The sequence below is a fragment of the Acipenser ruthenus genome, chromosome 40 (genome assembly GCF_902713425.1).
Source record: "Acipenser ruthenus chromosome 40, fAciRut3.2 maternal haplotype, whole genome shotgun sequence".
Taxonomy (NCBI): Eukaryota; Metazoa; Chordata; class Actinopteri; order Acipenseriformes; family Acipenseridae; genus Acipenser; species Acipenser ruthenus.
This window is the reverse complement of record NC_081228.1, coordinates 10,846,915-10,869,414: the sequence shown is the minus strand read 5'-3', so window position 1 is coordinate 10,869,414 and position 22,500 is coordinate 10,846,915. Positions and strand designations below refer to the sequence as shown.

At 37.5% G+C, this 22,500-nt stretch overlaps 2 non-coding genes and 3 pseudogenes across 2 annotated transcripts; all 5 read right to left on the bottom strand.

The window, feature by feature from the left end:
* Positions 1-3,175: 3,175 nt before the first annotated feature.
* LOC131708243 (U6 spliceosomal RNA) lies at positions 3,176-3,282 on the bottom strand. Its single transcript, XR_009311324.1, has one exon. It is a non-coding gene; the product is annotated as a U6 spliceosomal RNA (small nuclear RNA).
* A 993-nt stretch (positions 3,283-4,275) lies between these two features.
* LOC131708206 (U6 spliceosomal RNA) lies at positions 4,276-4,340 on the bottom strand (annotated as a pseudogene).
* Positions 4,341-5,321: 981 nt separating this feature from the next.
* LOC131708171 (U6 spliceosomal RNA) lies at positions 5,322-5,386 on the bottom strand (annotated as a pseudogene).
* A 14,190-nt stretch (positions 5,387-19,576) lies between these two features.
* LOC131708226 (U6 spliceosomal RNA) lies at positions 19,577-19,683 on the bottom strand. The gene has a single exon (XR_009311307.1). It is a non-coding gene; the product is annotated as a U6 spliceosomal RNA (small nuclear RNA).
* A 993-nt stretch (positions 19,684-20,676) lies between these two features.
* On the bottom strand, positions 20,677-20,741 carry LOC131708170 (U6 spliceosomal RNA; annotated as a pseudogene).
* Between the last annotated feature and the right edge of the window lie 1,759 nt (positions 20,742-22,500).

Below are 22,500 nucleotides of genomic sequence, written 5' to 3'. Positions count from 1 at the left end.
AGTTAGGGTTTAAGAATTGCACTCAATGATTATTAGGAATACAGAACTACACAGTTCTTGCAATTATACCTTTAGACACGATGTAGTGGTCATCTAGTTTAAAAACAGTTACAAGAAATTACTGATGAAACTACCTCAGCTGGAGGCCATTCTTCCAGGAACAGGAGTGAATGATGCCAGGTTATACGGTCAGAGGTAATAATATTAATAATAATAATAATAATAACAGTTTAAACTCACGTTTAATAAAGAAGTGAGCACAGCTATACATCAGAGAGACAGCTGGGAGATATGCAAATTTAACAAGTTTGCTTACTGTCACAAAATCCGTAGGTTCAGATTTCTGTACGTACTCTGTTCCATTTAGCTCAGTATACACTCTTATCTCAGGGGAGACGTTAGGAGGACAGAGATGTTACTACTCCTTGTGGGGTATTTTTATTACGCTCTTGACCCGCAATATATCCAGATGACTAATATAGCACCCAAGAAATTGACAGACTTATGTATTTAAAGTTTGCAGAAGATGGACCACCTTACCCTGTCTGGGATGAGTGTGGTACTCCATTGTAATTACTTAGGAGTTATATAGGTTTTTCGTCCCATTGGAATACATGGGACGCCTCAATTAAATCCAATCATTAATCTGGTGAGACAGCTCTTATCCCTTTTACGAATAATGGTTTTCAAAAGTTCCGGACTAACTTTTCAGAATGAATAGGTGTCATGTACTGAATGAATTCAAAACTTCACATTTGTCCAACTCTATGATCTCATTCCTTGTTTTCCTCCGAGCCCCTCCTTTATCTGAAAAGTTAAGTGAACCAAAGTTCCCAGGATCTTGGTTTATAATATAATATAAAAACACTACTGTTTATATGTGCATGCAAAACACTATTTTTATATGTGTTATATATGAGAGATGTTCTTAATATGTGACATCATCTTCTAATTCATTATATTTTGCTAAATTAAAGGCATGTGTTTCTTTTAACCTCATATTGTTTCATCATTTTGTTAATGAGTCAGTTTTAATTCCATATACCATTGTCTAACAGAGGATTTGACAAAAGATTGTCTCGTGCAGTATTTAAGTCAATTAGTTTCACTAAGTTTAAGTGGTAATAGTTTTCATTAGAATTATTTATCCCTGAAAAGATGCACTAACCAGGCTCTGACCTGTATCTGACTTCTAAATATGCTATTCCAAGCAGTTTTCCAGAGTCTCTTGTTTTTTCAAGGCCAAAGTCTGTGCAAACACATTTTTTAGATCTATGACCTATCAATGTCTGTTAAGCCATCATTTCTGCATATTATTTCAAGATATATTCTTATCTGTGCTAAACCACTAATTCCATAAACCCTAAATTCCAAATCTACAAGACTTGCAGCTTTGCTAGCGTAGAATGCAATAAGACCCCCTCCTTTCTCTACAGCCTGTTCATCGGGATAAGGAGAGAGGCCCCTTTTAGCAATACAGCAGTTTCAAAGAACCACATTATAAGGACTCCATCTACCATCATTAGACAATAGTATAGTGGATTAACAAGGTACATTATAGTATATTATTACAAACTTAACACAAAAACATAACACAACACCCTTAAAATTCTATAATTCAATGGATATCATAATGTCTAGAGGTCTTGTTGTTCAGTAGAAGGAGAAATAAACTGTACCACTTTCCCTTTTAAATCGAATACTGCTTCCAGCTTTTAATCTTCTTATTAATACAGTAAAGTCATGAACAAGCAATAATACTTGTCAGTTTAAATAATATGTTTTCTTATTATAGCAAATACTTAAAACATACTATTAATCTTATGAAATCAAATAATTAGTTTTAGTTTCAAATACCATGCTGTCTAAAAAAAGGTTTTAATCATTTATTTTATTAATTTACAATACCTTTGTGTCTAATTACTAGTCTTTGACCATTATAAACTATAAACAGTGTAAATTATCACTGAACCTTTTTAACTATGAATGTGGCATTTCAAGAAAAACTTAATTATTTTACTTCAGTTTAACAGTTGCTGCTAGAATTTATAATATCACTTTATTTCTTTGGTGAATCCCTCTAAGATTTAAATCCAAATACAGGCCAGTATAACTGCATTCAACTCTTATATTTTTTATAATGACTGAACTAGGCTTGACCCTGTTCTTTGTTCATACAAAATCCAGCTGAGACAGGTTTTTTCTTAAGACCTTGGCTGTTCAGTTTTAATGTTCATTTATTTGTGGTAAAGAATCTCTTTCTTATCTTGTTTGTAGGTGTGATTAACGTTCACTTTTAGCCGGAATGGTGCTTTTTTATTCCGAGATTACTAAGTACTTAATTAAAAACATGTGTAGACTGACCTATTTCATGGAGCAAGAGAGCCACCTGCTGGCGGTACATGGATACTCCCTCTTTATCCTTCCTTCAAAAAACCTCTAACACTTCATTTTTATGTCAAAGTACATTCCATATTTGAAATCGCCTAGGACATGTCCAGCATATCCATGTGTTCCCAGCAGGATTCAGCTTCTGTACCAGGTTTCGCTCTAGTTGTTTCCACAAGAAGTCCCTTGATCCAATGTTTCTCCAGCACAGGTGTGGATTTCCATGGTCTGACTTCATTCCTATAAGATACTTGGACACGTTTAGCTGTACATATTACTTCTATATATTTCCTTTTGTTCACACCGGGTCATTTTGCAAGGTATGCGCTCCATCCAGAATTCTAAAGGAGGTCAAAACTCACTGTGATTCATATTTTTGGGCACTCAATTACTGTTCTTTTCCACATCATCAGTAGCAAACTTAACATAAATGAATCTGAATCAGTTGATGAACCGTGCACTGTAGCTTACTGAGATCCTCCATGCAAAGGAGTCCAATGTTTTACTACATGGAATAACTAGTTCACTGTCACCTGTGACATTACTATACCAGAATCTAAATCATTAACGTGGATTAGGAATAGCAGAGGTCCTAATACTGATCCCTGTGGTACACCACTGGTTACCTCGCTCCATTTTGAGGGTGCTCCTCTAATCAAATTAGGGTTTGGGTTTGGTTTTGGGCTTGGGTTAGGATTGGGGTTCAGGTTCAGCTTCAATGTTTCGGGTTCTACCAGGGTAGTTATTCCAAGGCAGGTACAGTACTATTCCCAACGACAAAAAAGACCAAAATGTGGAACGCTTCACGAATTTGCGTGTCATCCTTGCGCAGGGGCCATGCTAATCTTCTCTGTATCATTCCAATTTTAGTATATGTGCTGCCGTAGCGAACACACGGTGCTTACCTGATACGCGCCTCTATGTACAGCGAGTGGCTAAAGAGCGATTGGTGTTGTGGTGTGTCAAGCATAATCCAATTGTTTCCAATTGCTCTGCGTATATGCATGGTTGTCCACAATCAACACGCAGAGGGTTACAAACTCTGAGGATATCACGTTTGCAGAAAGCGGCTGAATAAAGAAGTCTGCACATCTGCACCTTCAAACCGGCTGGGAAAGATATGCAAATACTGACATGTTACCTATGATGTTGAGCCCTCCGGATTGGCCAGCATACCAAAAGACTTGCAGGTTGACCAGGGTCCCGTTTCGTATCACAGCGCGGAATGCAACTGACACCTCAGAGGAGGGGGCTTAATACTCGGGGCTAGGGTCAGAGTTAGGGTTTAATAATTGCACTCAATGATTATTAGGAATACAGAACTACACAGTTCTTGCAATTATACCTTTAGACACGATGTAGTGGTCATCTAGTTTAAAAACAGTTACAAGAAATAACTGATGAAACTACCTCAGCTGGAGGCCATTCTTCCAGGAACAGGAGTGAAGGATGCCAGGTTATACGGTCAGAGGTAATAATATTATTAATAATAAGAATAACAGTTTAAACTCACGTTTAATAAAGAAGTGAGCACAGCTATACATCAGAGAGACAGCTGGGAGATATGCAAATACTGACCCGTTACGTAGAAGGTTGACCAGGGTCCCACCCCCTCTGTTGGTGCAGAATGTTACTGCACCTCAGAAGGAGATAGGCTTAATAGCCGGGGTTAGTGTTAAGAACATAAGAACATAAGAAAGTTTACAAACGAGAGGAGGCCATTCAGCCCATCTTGCTCGATAGGTTGTTAGTAGCTTATTGACCCCAGAATCTCATCATGCAGCTTCTTGAAGGATCCCCGGGTGTCAGCTTCAAAAACATTACTGGGAAGCTGGTCCAGACCCTCCTATTTTCTGTTCTGAATACCCCTTTATCTAATCTCCATTTGGGGCCATGCTAATCTTCTCTGTATCATTCCAATTTTAGTATATGTGCTGCCCTAACAAACGCACGGTGCTTAGCTGATGCGCCTCTATGTGCAGCGAGTGGCTAAAGAGCGATTGGTCTTGTGGTGTGTCAAGCATAGTCCAATTGTTTCCATTTGCTCTGCGTATATGCATGGTTGTCCACAATCAACACGCAGAGGGTTACAAACTCTGAGGATATCACGTTTGCAGAAAGTGGCTGAATAAAGAAGTCTGCACCTTCAAACCGGCTGGGAAAGATATGCAAATACTGACATGTTACCTATGATGTTGAGCCCTCCGGATTGGCCAGCATACCAAAAGACTTGCAGGTTGACCAGGGTCCCGTTTCGTATCACAGCGCGGAATGCAACTGACACCTCAGAGGAGGGGGCTTAATACTCGGGGCTAGGGTCAGAGTTAGGGTTTAATAATTGCACTCAATGATTATTAGGAATACAGAACTACACAGTTCTTGCAATTATACCTTTAGACACGATGTAGTGGTCATCTAGTTTAAAAACAGTTACAAGAAATAACTGATGAAACTACCTCAGCTGGAGGCCATTCTTCCAGGAACAGGAGTGAAGGATGCCAGGTTATACGGTCAGAGGTAATAATATTATTAATAATAAGAATAACAGTTTAAACTCACGTTTAATAAAGAAGTGAGCACAGCTATACATCAGAGAGACAGCTGGGAGATATGCAAATACTGACCCGTTACGTAGAAGGTTGACCAGGGTCCCACCCCCTCTGTTGGTGCAGAATGTTACTGCACCTCAGAAGGAGATAGGCTTAATAGCCGGGGTTAGTGTTAAGAACATAAGAACATAAGAAAGTTTACAAACGAGAGGAGGCCATTCAGCCCATCTTGCTCGATAGGTTGTTAGTAGCTTATTGACCCCAGAATCTCATCATGCAGCTTCTTGAAGGATCCCCGGGTGTCAGCTTCAAAAACATTACTGGGAAGCTGGTCCAGACCCTCCTATTTTCTGTTCTGAATACCCCTTTATCTAATCTCCATTTGGGGCCATGCTAATCTTCTCTGTATCGTTCCAATTTTAGTATATGTGCTGCCCTAACGAACGCACGGTGCTTAGCTGATGCGCCTCTATGTGCAGCGAGTGGCTAAAGAGCGATTGGTTTTGTGGTGTGTCAAGCATAGTCCAATTGTTTCCATTTGCTCTGCGTATATGCATGGTTGTCCACAATCAACACGCAGAGGGTTACAAACTCTGAGGATATCACGTTTGCAGAAAGTGGCTGAATAAAGAAGTCTGCACATCTGCACCTTCAAACCGGCTGGGAAAGATATGCAAATACTGACATGTTACCTATGATGTTGAGCCCTCCGGATTGGCCAGCATACCAAAAGACTTGCAGGTTGACCAGGGTCCCGTTTCGTATCACAGCGCGGAATGCAACTGACACCTCAGAGGAGGGGGCTTAATACTCGGGGCTAGGGTCAGAGTTAGGGTTTAAGAATTGCACTCAATGATTATTAGGAATACAGAACTACACAGTTCTTGCAATTATACCTTTAGACACGATGTAGTGGTCATCTAGTTTAAAAACAGTTACAAGAAATTACTGATGAAACTACCTCAGCTGGAGGCCATTCTTCCAGGAACAGGAGTGAATGATGCCAGGTTATACGGTCAGAGGTAATAATATTAATAATAATAATAATAATAACAGTTTAAACTCACGTTTAATAAAGAAGTGAGCACAGCTATACATCAGAGAGACAGCTGGGAGATATGCAAATTTAACAAGTTTGCTTACTGTCACAAAATCCGTAGGTTCAGATTTCTGTATGTACTCTGTTCCATTTAGCTCAGTATACACTCTTATCTCAGGGGAGACGTTAGGAGGACAGAGATGTTACTACTCCTTGTGGGGTATTTTTATTACGCTCTTGACCCGCAATATATCCAGATGACTAATATAGCACCCAAGAAATTGACAGACTTATGTATTTAAAGTTTGCAGAAGATGGACCACCTTACCCTGTCTGGGATGAGTGTGGTACTCCATTGTAATTACTTAGGAGTTATATAGGTTTTTCGTCCCATTGGAATACATGGGACGCCTCAATTAAATCCAATCATTAATCTGGTGAGACAGCTCTTATCCCTTTTACGAATAATGGTTTTCAAAAGTTCCGGACTAACTTTTCAGAATGAATAGGTGTCATGTACTGAATGAATTCAAAACTTCACATTTGTCCAACTCTATGATCTCATTCCTTGTTTTCCTCCGAGCCCCTCCTTTATCTGAAAAGTTAAGTGAACCAAAGTTCCCAGGATCTTGGTTTATAATATAATATAAAAACACTACTGTTTATATGTGCATGCAAAACACTATTTTTATATGTGTTATATATGAGAGATGTTCTTAATATGTGACATCATCTTCTAATTCATTATATTTTGCTAAATTAAAGGCATGTGTTTCTTTTAACCTCATATTGTTTCATCATTTTGTTAATGAGTCAGTTTTAATTCCATATACCATTGTCTAACAGAGGATTTGACAAAAGATTGTCTCGTGCAGTATTTAAGTCAATTAGTTTCACTAAGTTTAAGTGGTAATAGTTTTCATTAGAATTATTTATCCCTTAAAAGATGCACTAACCAGGCTCTGACCTGTATCTGACTTCTAAATATGCTATTCCAAGCAGTTTTCCAGAGTCTTGTTTTTTCAAGGCCAAAGTCTGTGCAAACACTTTTTTAGATCTATGACCTATCAATGTCTGTTAAGCCATCATTTTTGCATATTATTTCAAGATATATTCTTATCTGTGCTAAACCACTAATTCCATAAACCCTAAATTGCAAATCTACAAGACTTGCAGCTTTGCTAGCGTAGAATGCAATAAGACCCCCTCCTTTCTCTACAGCCTGTTCATCGGGATAAGGAGAGAGGCCCCTTTTAGCAATAGAGCAGTTTCAAAGAACCACATTATAAGGACTCCATCTACCATCATTAGACAATAGTATAGTGGATTAACAACAAGGTACATTATAGTATATTATTACAAACTTAACACAAAAACATAACACAACACCCTTAAAATTCTATAATTCAATGGATATCATAATGTCTAGAGGTCTTGTTGTTCAATAGAAGGAGAAATAAACTGTACCACTTTCCCTTTTAATTAAATCGAATACTGCTTCCAGCTTTTAATCTTCTTATTAATACAGTAAAGTCATGAACAAGCAATAATACTTGTCAGTTTAAATAATATGTTTTCTTATTATAGCAAATACTTAAAACATACTATTAATCTTATGAAATCAAATAATTAGTTTTAGTTTCAAATACCATGCTGTCTAAAAAAAGGTTTTAATCATTTATTTTATTAATTTACAATACCTTTGTGTCTAATTACTAGTCTTTGACCATTATAAACTATAAACAGTGTAAATTATCACTGAACCTTTTTAACTATGAATGTGGCATTTCAAGAAAAACTTAATTATTTTACTTCAGTTTAACAGTTGCTGCTAGAATTTATAATATCACTTTATTTCTTTGGTGAATCCCTCTAAGATTTAAATCCAAATACAGGCCAGTATAACTGCATTCAACTCTTATATTTTTTATAATGACTGAACTAGGCTTGACCCTGTTCTTTGTTCATACAAAATCCAGCTGAGACAGGTTTTTTCTTAAGACCTTGGCTGTTCAGTTTTAATGTTCATTTATTTGTGGTAAAGAATCTCTTTCTTATCTTGTTTGTAGGTGTGATTAACGTTCACTTTTAGCCGGAATGGTGCTTTTTTATTCCGAGATTACTAAGTACTTAATTAAAAACATGTGTAGACTGACCTATTTCATGGAGCAAGAGAGCCACCTGCTGGCGGTACATGGATACTCCCTCTTTATCCTTCCTTCAAAAAACCTCTAACACTTCATTTTTATGTCAAAGTACATTCCATATTTGAAATCGCCTAGGACATGTCCAGCATATCCATGTGTTCCCAGCAGGATTCAGCTTCTGTACCAGGTTTCGCTCTAGTTGTTTCCACAAGAAGTCCCTTGATCCAATGTTTCTCCAGCACAGGTGTGGATTTCCATGGTCTGACTTCATTCCTATAAGATACTTGGACACGTTTAGCTGTACATATTACTTCTATATATTTCCTTTTGTTCACACCGGGTCATTTTGCAAGGTATGCGCTCCATCCAGAATTCTAAAGGAGGTCAAAACTCACTGTGATTCATATTTTTGGGCACTCAATTACTGTTCTTTTCCACATCATCAGTAGCAAACTTAACATAAATGAATCTGAATCAGTTGATGAACCGTGCACTGTAGCTTACTGAGATCCTCCATGCAAAGGAGTCCAATGTTTTACTACATGGAATAACTAGTTCACTGTCACCTGTGACATTACTATACCAGAATCTAAATCATTAACGTGGATTAGGAATAGCAGAGGTCCTAATACTGATCCCTGTGGTACACCACTGGTTACCTCGCTCCATTTTGAGGGTGCTCCTCTAATCAAATTAGGGTTTGGGTTTGGTTTTGGGCTTGGGTTAGGATTGGGGTTCAGGTTCAGCTTCAATGTTTCGGGTTCTACCAGGGTAGTTATTCCAAGGCAGGTACAGTACTATTCCCAACGACAAAAAAGACCAAAATGTGGAACGCTTCACGAATTTGCGTGTCATCCTTGCGCAGGTTTGCAGAAAGCGGTCAAGCATAGTCCAATTGTTTCCATTTGCTCTGCGTATATGCATGGTTGTCCACAATCAACACGCAGAGGGTTACAAACTCTGAGGATATCACGTTTGCAGAAAGTGGCTGAATAAAGAAGTCTGCACCTTCAAACCGGCTGGGAAAGATATGCAAATACTGACATGTTACCTATGATGATGAGCCCTCCGGATTGGCCAGCATACCAAAAGACTTGCAGGTTGACCAGGGTCCCGTTTCGTATCACAGCGCGGAATGCAACTGACACCTCAGAGGAGGGGGCTTAATACTCGGGGCTAGGGTCAGAGTTAGGGTTTAAGAATTGCACTCAATGATTATTAGGAATACAGAACTACACAGTTCTTGCAATTATACCTTTAGACACGATGTAGTGGTCATCTAGTTTAAAAACAGTTACAAGAAATTACTGATGAAACTACCTCAGCTGGAGGCCATTCTTCCAGGAACAGGAGTGAATGATGCCAGGTTATACGGTCAGAGGTAATAATATTAATAATAATAATAATAATAACAGTTTAAACTCACGTTTAATAAAGAAGTGAGCACAGCTATACATCAGAGAGACAGCTGGGAGATATGCAAATTTAACAAGTTTGCTTACTGTCACAAAATCCGTAGGTTCAGATTTCTGTACGTACTCTGTTCCATTTAGCTCAGTATACACTCTTATCTCAGGGGAGACGTTAGGAGGACAGAGATGTTACTACTCCTTGTGGGTTATTTTTATTACGCTCTTGACCCGCAATATATCCAGATGACTAATATAGCACCCAAGAAATTGACAGACTTATGTATTTAAAGTTTGCAGAAGATGGACCACCTTACCCTGTCTGGGATGAGTGTGGTACTCCATTGTAATTACTTAGGAGTTATATAGGTTTTTCGTCCCATTGGAATACATGGGACGCCTCAATTAAATCCAATCATTAATCTGGTGAGACAGCTCTTATCCCTTTTACGAATAATGGTTTTCAAAAGTTCCGGACTAACTTTTCAGAATGAATAGGTGTCATGTACTGAATGAATTCAAAACTTCACATTTGTCCAACTCTATGATCTCATTCCTTGTTTTCCTCCGAGCCCCTCCTTTATCTGAAAAGTTAAGTGAACCAAAGTTCCCAGGATCTTGGTTTATAATATAATATAAAAACACTACTGTTTATATGTGCATGCAAAACACTATTTTTATATGTGTTATATATGAGAGATGTTCTTAATATGTGACATCATCTTCTAATTCATTATATTTTGCTAAATTAAAGGCATGTGTTTCTTTTAACCTCATATTGTTTCATCATTTTGTTAATGAGTCAGTTTTAATTCCATATACCATTGTCTAACAGAGGATTTGACAAAAGATTGTCTCGTGCAGTATTTAAGTCAATTAGTTTCACTAAGTTTAAGTGGTAATAGTTTTCATTAGAATTATTTATCCCTTAAAAGATGCACTAACCAGGCTCTGACCTGTATCTGACTTCTAAATATGCTATTCCAAGCAGTTTTCCAGAGTCTTGTTTTTTCAAGGCCAAAGTCTGTGCAAACACTTTTTTAGATCTATGACCTATCAATGTCTGTTAAGCCATCATTTTTGCATATTATTTCAAGATATATTCTTATCTGTGCTAAACCACTAATTCCATAAACCCTAAATTGCAAATCTACAAGACTTGCAGCTTTGCTAGCGTAGAATGCAATAAGACCCCCTCCTTTCTCTACAGCCTGTTCATCGGGATAAGGAGAGAGGCCCCTTTTAGCAATAGAGCAGTTTCAAAGAACCACATTATAAGGACTCCATCTACCATCATTAGACAATAGTATAGTGGATTAACAACAAGGTACATTATAGTATATTATTACAAACTTAACACAAAAACATAACACAACACCCTTAAAATTCTATAATTCAATGGATATCATAATGTCTAGAGGTCTTGTTGTTCAATAGAAGGAGAAATAAACTGTACCACTTTCCCTTTTAATTAAATCGAATACTGCTTCCAGCTTTTAATCTTCTTATTAATACAGTAAAGTCATGAACAAGCAATAATACTTGTCAGTTTAAATAATATGTTTTCTTATTATAGCAAATACTTAAAACATACTATTAATCTTATGAAATCAAATAATTAGTTTTAGTTTCAAATACCATGCTGTCTAAAAAAAGGTTTTAATCATTTATTTTATTAATTTACAATACCTTTGTGTCTAATTACTAGTCTTTGACCATTATAAACTATAAACAGTGTAAATTATCACTGAACCTTTTTAACTATGAATGTGGCATTTCAAGAAAAACTTAATTATTTTACTTCAGTTTAACAGTTGCTGCTAGAATTTATAATATCACTTTATTTCTTTGGTGAATCCCTCTAAGATTTAAATCCAAATACAGGCCAGTATAACTGCATTCAACTCTTATATTTTTTATAATGACTGAACTAGGCTTGACCCTGTTCTTTGTTCATACAAAATCCAGCTGAGACAGGTTTTTTCTTAAGACCTTGGCTGTTCAGTTTTAATGTTCATTTATTTGTGGTAAAGAATCTCTTTCTTATCTTGTTTGTAGGTGTGATTAACGTTCACTTTTAGCCGGAATGGTGCTTTTTTATTCCGAGATTACTAAGTACTTAATTAAAAACATGTGTAGACTGACCTATTTCATGGAGCAAGAGAGCCACCTGCTGGCGGTACATGGATACTCCCTCTTTATCCTTCCTTCAAAAAACCTCTAACACTTAATTTTTATGTCAAAGTACATTCCATATTTGAAATCGCCTAGGACATGTCCAGCATATCCATGTGTTCCCAGCAGGATTCAGCTTCTGTACCAGGTTTCGCTCTAGTTGTTTCCACAAGAAGTCCCTTGATCCAATGTTTCTCCAGCACAGGTGTGGATTTCCATGGTCTGACTTCATTCCTATAAGATACTTGGACACGTTTAGCTGTACATATTACTTCTATATATTTCCTTTTGTTCACACCGGGTCATTTTGCAAGGTATGCGCTCCATCCAGAATTCTAAAGGAGGTCAAAACTCACTGTGATTCATATTTTTGGGCACTCAATTACTGTTCTTTTCCACATCATCAGTAGCAAACTTAACATAAATGAATCTGAATCAGTTGATGAACCGTGCACTGTAGCTTACTGAGATCCTCCATGCAAAGGAGTCCAATGTTTTACTACATGGAATAACTAGTTCACTGTCACCTGTGACATTACTATACCAGAATCTAAATCATTAACGTGGATTAGGAATAGCAGAGGTCCTAATACTGATCCCTGTGGTACACCACTGGTTACCTCGCTCCATTTTGAGGGTGCTCCTCTAATCAAATTAGGGTTTGGGTTTGGTTTTGGGCTTGGGTTAGGATTGGGGTTCAGGTTCAGCTTCAATGTTTCGGGTTCTACCAGGGTAGTTATTCCAAGGCAGGTACAGTACTATTCCCAACGACAAAAAAGACCAAAATGTGGAACGCTTCACGAATTTGCGTGTCATCCTTGCGCAGGTTTGCAGAAAGCGGTCAAGCATAGTCCAATTGTTTCCATTTGCTCTGCGTATATGCATGGTTGTCCACAATCAACACGCAGAGGGTTACAAACTCTGAGGATATCACGTTTGCAGAAAGTGGCTGAATAAAGAAGTCTGCACCTTCAAACCGGCTGGGAAAGATATGCAAATACTGACATGTTACCTATGATGATGAGCCCTCCGGATTGGCCAGCATACCAAAAGACTTGCAGGTTGACCAGGGTCCCGTTTCGTATCACAGCGCGGAATGCAACTGACACCTCAGAGGAGGGGGCTTAATACTCGGGGCTAGGGTCAGAGTTAGGGTTTAAGAATTGCACTCAATGATTATTAGGAATACAGAACTACACAGTTCTTGCAATTATACCTTTAGACACGATGTAGTGGTCATCTAGTTTAAAAACAGTTACAAGAAATTACTGATGAAACTACCTCAGCTGGAGGCCATTCTTCCAGGAACAGGAGTGAATGATGCCAGGTTATACGGTCAGAGGTAATAATATTAATAATAATAATAATAATAACAGTTTAAACTCACGTTTAATAAAGAAGTGAGCACAGCTATACATCAGAGAGACAGCTGGGAGATATGCAAATTTAACAAGTTTGCTTACTGTCACAAAATCCGTAGGTTCAGATTTCTGTACGTACTCTGTTCCATTTAGCTCAGTATACACTCTTATCTCAGGGGAGACGTTAGGAGGACAGAGATGTTACTACTCCTTGTGGGTTATTTTTATTACGCTCTTGACCCGCAATATATCCAGATGACTAATATAGCACCCAAGAAATTGACAGACTTATGTATTTAAAGTTTGCAGAAGATGGACCACCTTACCCTGTCTGGGATGAGTGTGGTACTCCATTGTAATTACTTAGGAGTTATATAGGTTTTTCGTCCCATTGGAATACATGGGACGCCTCAATTAAATCCAATCATTAATCTGGTGAGACAGCTCTTATCCCTTTTACGAATAATGGTTTTCAAAAGTTCCGGACTAACTTTTCAGAATGAATAGGTGTCATGTACTGAATGAATTCAAAACTTCACATTTGTCCAACTCTATGATCTCATTCCTTGTTTTCCTCCGAGCCCCTCCTTTATCTGAAAAGTTAAGTGAACCAAAGTTCCCAGGATCTTGGTTTATAATATAATATAAAAACACTACTGTTTATATGTGCATGCAAAACACTATTTTTATATGTGTTATATATGAGAGATGTTCTTAATATGTGACATCATCTTCTAATTCATTATATTTTGCTAAATTAAAGGCATGTGTTTCTTTTAACCTCATATTGTTTCATCATTTTGTTAATGAGTCAGTTTTAATTCCATATACCATTGTCTAACAGAGGATTTGACAAAAGATTGTCTCGTGCAGTATTTAAGTCAATTAGTTTCACTAAGTTTAAGTGGTAATAGTTTTCATTAGAATTATTTATCCCTTAAAAGATGCACTAACCAGGCTCTGACCTGTATCTGACTTCTAAATATGCTATTCCAAGCAGTTTTCCAGAGTCTTGTTTTTTCAAGGCCAAAGTCTGTGCAAACACTTTTTTAGATCTATGACCTATCAATGTCTGTTAAGCCATCATTTTTGCATATTATTTCAAGATATATTCTTATCTGTGCTAAACCACTAATTCCATAAACCCTAAATTGCAAATCTACAAGACTTGCAGCTTTGCTAGCGTAGAATGCAATAAGACCCCCTCCTTTCTCTACAGCCTGTTCATCGGGATAAGGAGAGAGGCCCCTTTTAGCAATAGAGCAGTTTCAAAGAACCACATTATAAGGACTCCATCTACCATCATTAGACAATAGTATAGTGGATTAACAACAAGGTACATTATAGTATATTATTACAAACTTAACACAAAAACATAACACAACACCCTTAAAATTCTATAATTCAATGGATATCATAATGTCTAGAGGTCTTGTTGTTCAATAGAAGGAGAAATAAACTGTACCACTTTCCCTTTTAATTAAATCGAATACTGCTTCCAGCTTTTAATCTTCTTATTAATACAGTAAAGTCATGAACAAGCAATAATACTTGTCAGTTTAAATAATATGTTTTCTTATTATAGCAAATACTTAAAACATACTATTAATCTTATGAAATCAAATAATTAGTTTTAGTTTCAAATACCATGCTGTCTAAAAAAAGGTTTTAATCATTTATTTTATTAATTTACAATACCTTTGTGTCTAATTACTAGTCTTTGACCATTATAAACTATAAACAGTGTAAATTATCACTGAACCTTTTTAACTATGAATGTGGCATTTCAAGAAAAACTTAATTATTTTACTTCAGTTTAACAGTTGCTGCTAGAATTTATAATATCACTTTATTTCTTTGGTGAATCCCTCTAAGATTTAAATCCAAATACAGGCCAGTATAACTGCATTCAACTCTTATATTTTTTATAATGACTGAACTAGGCTTGACCCTGTTCTTTGTTCATACAAAATCCAGCTGAGACAGGTTTTTTCTTAAGACCTTGGCTGTTCAGTTTTAATGTTCATTTATTTGTGGTAAAGAATCTCTTTCTTATCTTGTTTGTAGGTGTGATTAACGTTCACTTTTAGCCGGAATGGTGCTTTTTTATTCCGAGATTACTAAGTACTTAATTAAAAACATGTGTAGACTGACCTATTTCATGGAGCAAGAGAGCCACCTGCTGGCGGTACATGGATACTCCCTCTTTATCCTTCCTTCAAAAAACCTCTAACACTTCATTTTTATGTCAAAGTACATTCCATATTTGAAATCGCCTAGGACATGTCCAGCATATCCATGTGTTCCCAGCAGGATTCAGCTTCTGTACCAGGTTTCGCTCTAGTTGTTTCCACAAGAAGTCCCTTGATCCAATGTTTCTCCAGCACAGGTGTGGATTTCCATGGTCTGACTTCATTCCTATAAGATACTTGGACACGTTTAGCTGTACATATTACTTCTATATATTTCCTTTTGTTCACACCGGGTCATTTTGCAAGGTATGCGCTCCATCCAGAATTCTAAAGGAGGTCAAAACTCACTGTGATTCATATTTTTGGGCACTCAATTACTGTTCTTTTCCACATCATCAGTAGCAAACTTAACATAAATGAATCTGAATCAGTTGATGAACCGTGCACTGTAGCTTACTGAGATCCTCCATGCAAAGGAGTCCAATGTTTTACTACATGGAATAACTAGTTCACTGTCACCTGTGACATTACTATACCAGAATCTAAATCATTAACGTGGATTAGGAATAGCAGAGGTCCTAATACTGATCCCTGTGGTACACCACTGGTTACCTCGCTCCATTTTGAGGGTGCTCCTCTAATCAAATTAGGGTTTGGGTTTGGTTTTGGGCTTGGGTTAGGATTGGGGTTCAGGTTCAGCTTCAATGTTTCGGGTTCTACCAGGGTAGTTATTCCAAGGCAGGTACAGTACTATTCCCAACGACAAAAAAGACCAAAATGTGGAACGCTTCACGAATTTGCGTGTCATCCTTGCGCAGGTTTGCAGAAAGCGGTCAAGCATAGTCCAATTGTTTCCATTTGCTCTGCGTATATGCATGGTTGTCCACAATCAACACGCAGAGGGTTACAAACTCTGAGGATATCACGTTTGCAGAAAGTGGCTGAATAAAGAAGTCTGCACCTTCAAACCGGCTGGGAAAGATATGCAAATACTGACATGTTACCTATGATGATGAGCCCTCCGGATTGGCCAGCATACCAAAAGACTTGCAGGTTGACCAGGGTCCCGTTTCGTATCACAGCGCGGAATGCAACTGACACCTCAGAGGAGGGGGCTTAATACTCGGGGCTAGGGTCAGAGTTAGGGTTTAAGAATTGCACTCAATGATTATTAGGAATACAGAACTACACAGTTCTTGCAATTATACCTTTAGACACGATGTAGTGGTCATCTAGTTTAAAAACAGTTACAAGAAATTACTGATGAAACTACCTCAGCTGGAGGCCATTCTTCCAGGAACAGGAGTGAATGATGCCAGGTTATACGGTCAGAGGTAATAATATTAATAATAATAATAATAATAACAGTTTAAACTCACGTTTAATAAAGAAGTGAGCACAGCTATACATCAGAGAGACAGCTGGGAGATATGCAAATTTAACAAGTTTGCTTACTGTCACAAAATCCGTAGGTTCAGATTTCTGTACGTACTCTGTTCCATTTAGCTCAGTATACACTCTTATCTCAGGGGAGACGTTAGGAGGACAGAGATGTTACTACTCCTTGTGGGGTATTTTTATTACGCTCTTGACCCGCAATATATCCAGATGACTAATATAGCACCCAAGAAATTGACAGACTTATGTATTTAAAGTTTGCAGAAGATGGACCACCTTACCCTGTCTGGGATGAGTGTGGTACTCCATTGTAATTACTTAGGAGTTATATAGGTTTTTCGTCCCATTGGAATACATGGGACGCCTCAATTAAATCCAATCATTAATCTGGTGAGACAGCTCTTATCCCTTTTACGAATAATGGTTTTCAAAAGTTCCGGACTAACTTTTCAGAATGAATAGGTGTCATGTACTGAATGAATTCAAAACTTCACATTTGTCCAACTCTATGATCTCATTCCTTGTTTTCCTCCGAGCCCCTCCTTTATCTGAAAAGTTAAGTGAACCAAAGTTCCCAGGATCTTGGTTTATAATATAATATAAAAACACTACTGTTTATATGTGCATGCAAAACACTATTTTTATATGTGTTATATATGAGAGATGTTCTTAATATGTGACATCATCTTCTAATTCATTATATTTTGCTAAATTAAAGGCATGTGTTTCTTTTAACCTCATATTGTTTCATCATTTTGTTAATGAGTCAGTTTTAATTCCATATACCATTGTCTAACAGAGGATTTGACAAAAGATTGTCTCGTGCAGTATTTAAGTCAATTAGTTTCACTAAGTTTAAGTGGTAATAGTTTTCATTAGAATTATTTATCCCTTAAAAGATGCACTAACCAGGCTCTGACCTGTATCTGACTTCTAAATATGCTATTCCAAGCAGTTTTCCAGAGTCTTGTTTTTTCAAGGCCAAAGTCTGTGCAAACACTTTTTTAGATCTATGACCTATCAATGTCTGTTAAGCCATCATTTTTGCATATTATTTCAAGATATATTCTTATCTGTGCTAAACCACTAATTCCATAAACCCTAAATTGCAAATCTACAAGACTTGCAGCTTTGCTAGCGTAGAATGCAATAAGACCCCCTCCTTTCTCTACAGCCTGTTCATCGGGATAAGGAGAGAGGCCCCTTTTAGCAATAGAGCAGTTTCAAAGAACCACATTATAAGGACTCCATCTACCATCATTAGACAATAGTATAGTGGATTAACAACAAGGTACATTATAGTATATTATTACAAACTTAACACAAAAACATAACACAACACCCTTAAAATTCTATAATTCAATGGATATCATAATGTCTAGAGGTCTTGTTGTTCAATAGAAGGAGAAATACTGTACCACTTTCCCTTTTAATTAAATCGAATACTGCTTCCAGCTTTTAATCTTCTTATTAATACAGTAAAGTCATGAACAAGCAATAATACTTGTCAGTTTAAATAATATGTTTTCTTATTATAGCAAATACTTAAAACATACTATTAATCTTATGAAATCAAATAATTAGTTTTAGTTTCAAATACCATGCTGTCTAAAAAAAGGTTTTAATCATTTATTTTATTAATTTACAATACCTTTGTGTCTAATTACTAGTCTTTGACCATTATAAACTATAAACAGTGTAAATTATCACTGAACCTTTTTAACTATGAATGTGGCATTTCAAGAAAAACTTAATTATTTTACTTCAGTTTAACAGTTGCTGCTAGAATTTATAATATCACTTTATTTCTTTGGTGAATCCCTCTAAGATTTAAATCCAAATACAGGCCAGTATAACTGCATTCAACTCTTATATTTTTTATAATGACTGAACTAGGCTTGACCCTGTTCTTTGTTCATACAAAATCCAGCTGAGACAGGTTTTTTCTTAAGACCTTGGCTGTTCAGTTTTAATGTTCATTTATTTGTGGTAAAGAATCTCTTTCTTATCTTGTTTGTAGGTGTGATTAACGTTCACTTTTAGCCGGAATGGTGCTTTTTTATTCCGAGATTACTAAGTACTTAATTAAAAACATGTGTAGACTGACCTATTTCATGGAGCAAGAGAGCCACCTGCTGGCGGTACATGGATACTCCCTCTTTATCCTTCCTTCAAAAAACCTCTAACACTTCATTTTTATGTCAAAGTACATTCCATATTTGAAATCGCCTAGGACATGTCCAGCATATCCATGTGTTCCCAGCAGGATTCAGCTTCTGTACCAGGTTTCACTCTAGTTGTTTCCACAAGAAGTCCCTTGATCCAATGTTTCTCCAGCACAGGTGTGGATTTCCATGGTCTGACTTCATTCCTATAAGATACTTGGACATGTTTAGCTGTACATATTACTTCTATATATTTCCTTTTGTTCACACCGGGTCATTTTGCAAGGTATGCGCTCCATCCAGAATTCTAAAGGAGGTCAAAACTCACTGTGATTCATATTTTTGGGCACTCAATTACTGTTCTTTTCCACATCATCAGTAGCAAACTTAACATAAATGAATCTGAATCAGTTGATGAACCGTGCACTGTAGCTTACTGAGATCCTCCATGCAAAGGAGTCCAATGTTTTACTACATGGAATAACTAGTTCACTGTCACCTGTGACATTACTATACCAGAATCTAAATCATTAACGTGGATTAGGAATAGCAGAGGTCCTAATACTGATCCCTGTGGTACACCACTGGTTACCTCGCTCCATTTTGAGGGTGCTCCTCTAATCAAATTAGGGTTTGGGTTTGGTTTTGGGCTTGGGTTAGGATTGGGGTTCAGGTTCAGCTTCAATGTTTCGGGTTCTACCAGGGTAGTTATTCCAAGGCAGGTACAGTACTATTCCCAACGACAAAAAAGACCAAAATGTGGAACGCTTCACGAATTTGCGTGTCATCCTTGCGCAGGGGCCATGCTAATCTTCTCTGTATCGTTCCAATTTTAGTATATGTGCTGCCGTAGCGAACACACGGTGCTTACCTGATACGCGCCTCTATGTACAGCGAGTGGCTAAAGAGCGATTGGTGTTGTGGTGTGTCAAGCATAGTCCAATTGTTTCCAATTGCTCTGCGTATATGCATGGTTGTCCACAATCAACACGCAGAGGGTTACAAACTCTGAGGATATCACGTTTGCAGAAAGTGGCTGAATAAAGAAGTCTGCACATCTGCACCTTCAAACCGGCTGGGAAAGATATGCAAATACTGACATGTTACCTATGATGTTGAGCCCTCCGGATTGGCCAGCATACCAAAAGACTTGCAGGTTGACCAGGGTCCCGTTTCGTATCACAGCGCGGAATGCAACTGACACCTCAGAGGAGGGGGCTTAATACTCGGGGCTAGGGTCAGAGTTAGGGTTTAAGAATTGCACTCAATGATTATTAGGAATACAGAACTACACAGTTCTTGCAATTATACCTTTAGACACGATGTAGTGGTCATCTAGTTTAAAAACAGTTACAAGAAATAACTGATGAAACTACCTCAGCTGGAGGCCATTCTTCCAGGAACAGGAGTGAAGGATGCCAGGTTATACGGTCAGAGGTAATAATATTATTAATAATAAGAATAACAGTTTAAACTCACGTTTAATAAAGAAGTGAGCACAGCTATACATCAGAGAGACAGCTGGGAGATATGCAAATACTGACCCGTTACGTAGAAGGTTGACCAGGGTCCCACCCCCTCTGTTGGTGCAGAATGTTACTGCACCTCAGAAGGAGATAGGCTTAATAGCCGGGGTTAGTGTTAAGAACATAAGAACATAAGAAAGTTTACAAACGAGAGGAGGCCATTCAGCCCATCTTGCTCGATAGGTTGTTAGTAGCTTATTGACCCCAGAATCTCATCATGCAGCTTCTTGAAGGATCCCCGGGTGTCAGCTTCAAAAACATTACTGGGAAGCTGGTCCAGACCCTCCTATTTTCTGTTCTGAATACCCCTTTATCTAATCTCCATTTGGGGCCATGCTAATCTTCTCTGTATCGTTCCAATTTTAGTATATGTGCTGCCCTAACGAACGCACAGTGCTTAGCTGATGCGCCTCTATGTGCAGCGAGTGGCTAAAGAGCGATTGGTCTTGTGGTGTGGCAAGCATAGTCCAATTGTTTCCATTTGCTCTGCGTATATGCATGGTTGTCCACAATCAACACGCAGAGGGTTACAAACTCTGAGGATATCACGTTTGCAGAAAGCGGCTGAATAAAGAAGTCTGCACATCTGCACCTTCAAACCGGCTGGGAAAGATATGCAAATACTGACATGTTACCTATGATGTTGAGCCCTCCGGATTGGCCAGCATACCAAAAGACTTGCAGGTTGACCAGGGTCCCGTTTCGTATCACAGCGCGGAATGCAACTGACACCTCAGAGGAGGGGGCTTAATACTCGGGGCTAGGGTCAGAGTTAGGGTTTAAGAATTGCACTCAATGATTATTAGGAATACAGAACTACACAGTTCTTGCAATTATACCTTTAGACACGATGTAGTGGTCATCTAGTTTAAAAACAGTTACAAGAAATTACTGATGAAACTACCTCAGCTGGAGGCCATTCTTCCAGGAACAGGAGTGAATGATGCCAGGTTATACGGTCAGAGGTAATAATATTAATAATAATAATAATAATAACAGTTTAAACTCACGTTTAATAAAGAAGTGAGCACAGCTATACATCAGAGAGACAGCTGGGAGATATGCAAATTTAACAAGTTTGCTTACTGTCACAAAATCCGTAGGTTCAGATTTCTGTACGTACTCTGTTCCATTTAGCTCAGTATACACTCTTATCTCAGGGGAGATGTTAGGAGGACAGAGATGTTACTACTCCTTGTGGGGTATTTTTATTACGCTCTTGACCCGCAATATATCCAGATGACTAATATAGCACCCAAGAAATTGACAGACTTATGTATTTAAAGTTTGCAGAAGATGGACCACCTTACCCTGTCTGGGATGAGTGTGGTACTCCATTGTAATTACTTAGGAGTTATATAGGTTTTTCGTCCCATTGGAATACATGGGACGCCTCAATTAAATCCAATCATTAATCTGGTGAGACAGCTCTTATCCCTTTTACGAATAATGGTTTTCAAAAGTTCCGGACTAACTTTTCAGAATGAATAGGTGTCATGTACTGAATGAATTCAAAACTTCACATTTGTCCAACTCTATGATCTCATTCCTTGTTTTCCTCTGAGCCCCTCCTTTATCTGAAAAGTTAAGTGAACCAAAGTTCCCAGGATCTTGGTTTATAATATAATATAAAAACACTACTGTTTATATGTGCATGCAAAACACTATTTTTATATGTGTTATATATGAGAGATGTTCTTAATATGTGACATCATCTTCTAATTCATTATATTTTGCTAAATTAAAGGCATGTGTTTCTTTTAACCTCATATTGTTTCATCATTTTGTTAATGAGTCAGTTTTAATTCCATATACCATTGTCTAACAGAGGATTTGACAAAAGATTGTCTCGTGCAGTATTTAAGTCAATTAGTTTCACTAAGTTTAAGTGGTAATAGTTTTCATTAGAATTATTTATCCCTTAAAAGATGCACTAACCAGGCTCTGACCTGTATCTGACTTCTAAATATGCTATTCCAAGCAGTTTTCCAGAGTCTCTTGTTTTTTCAAGGCCAAAGTCTGTGCAAACACTTTTTTAGATCTATGACCTATCAATGTCTGTTAAGCCATCATTTTTGCATATTATTTCAAGATATATTCTTATCTGTGCTAAACCACTAATTCCATAAACCCTAAATTGCAAATCTACAA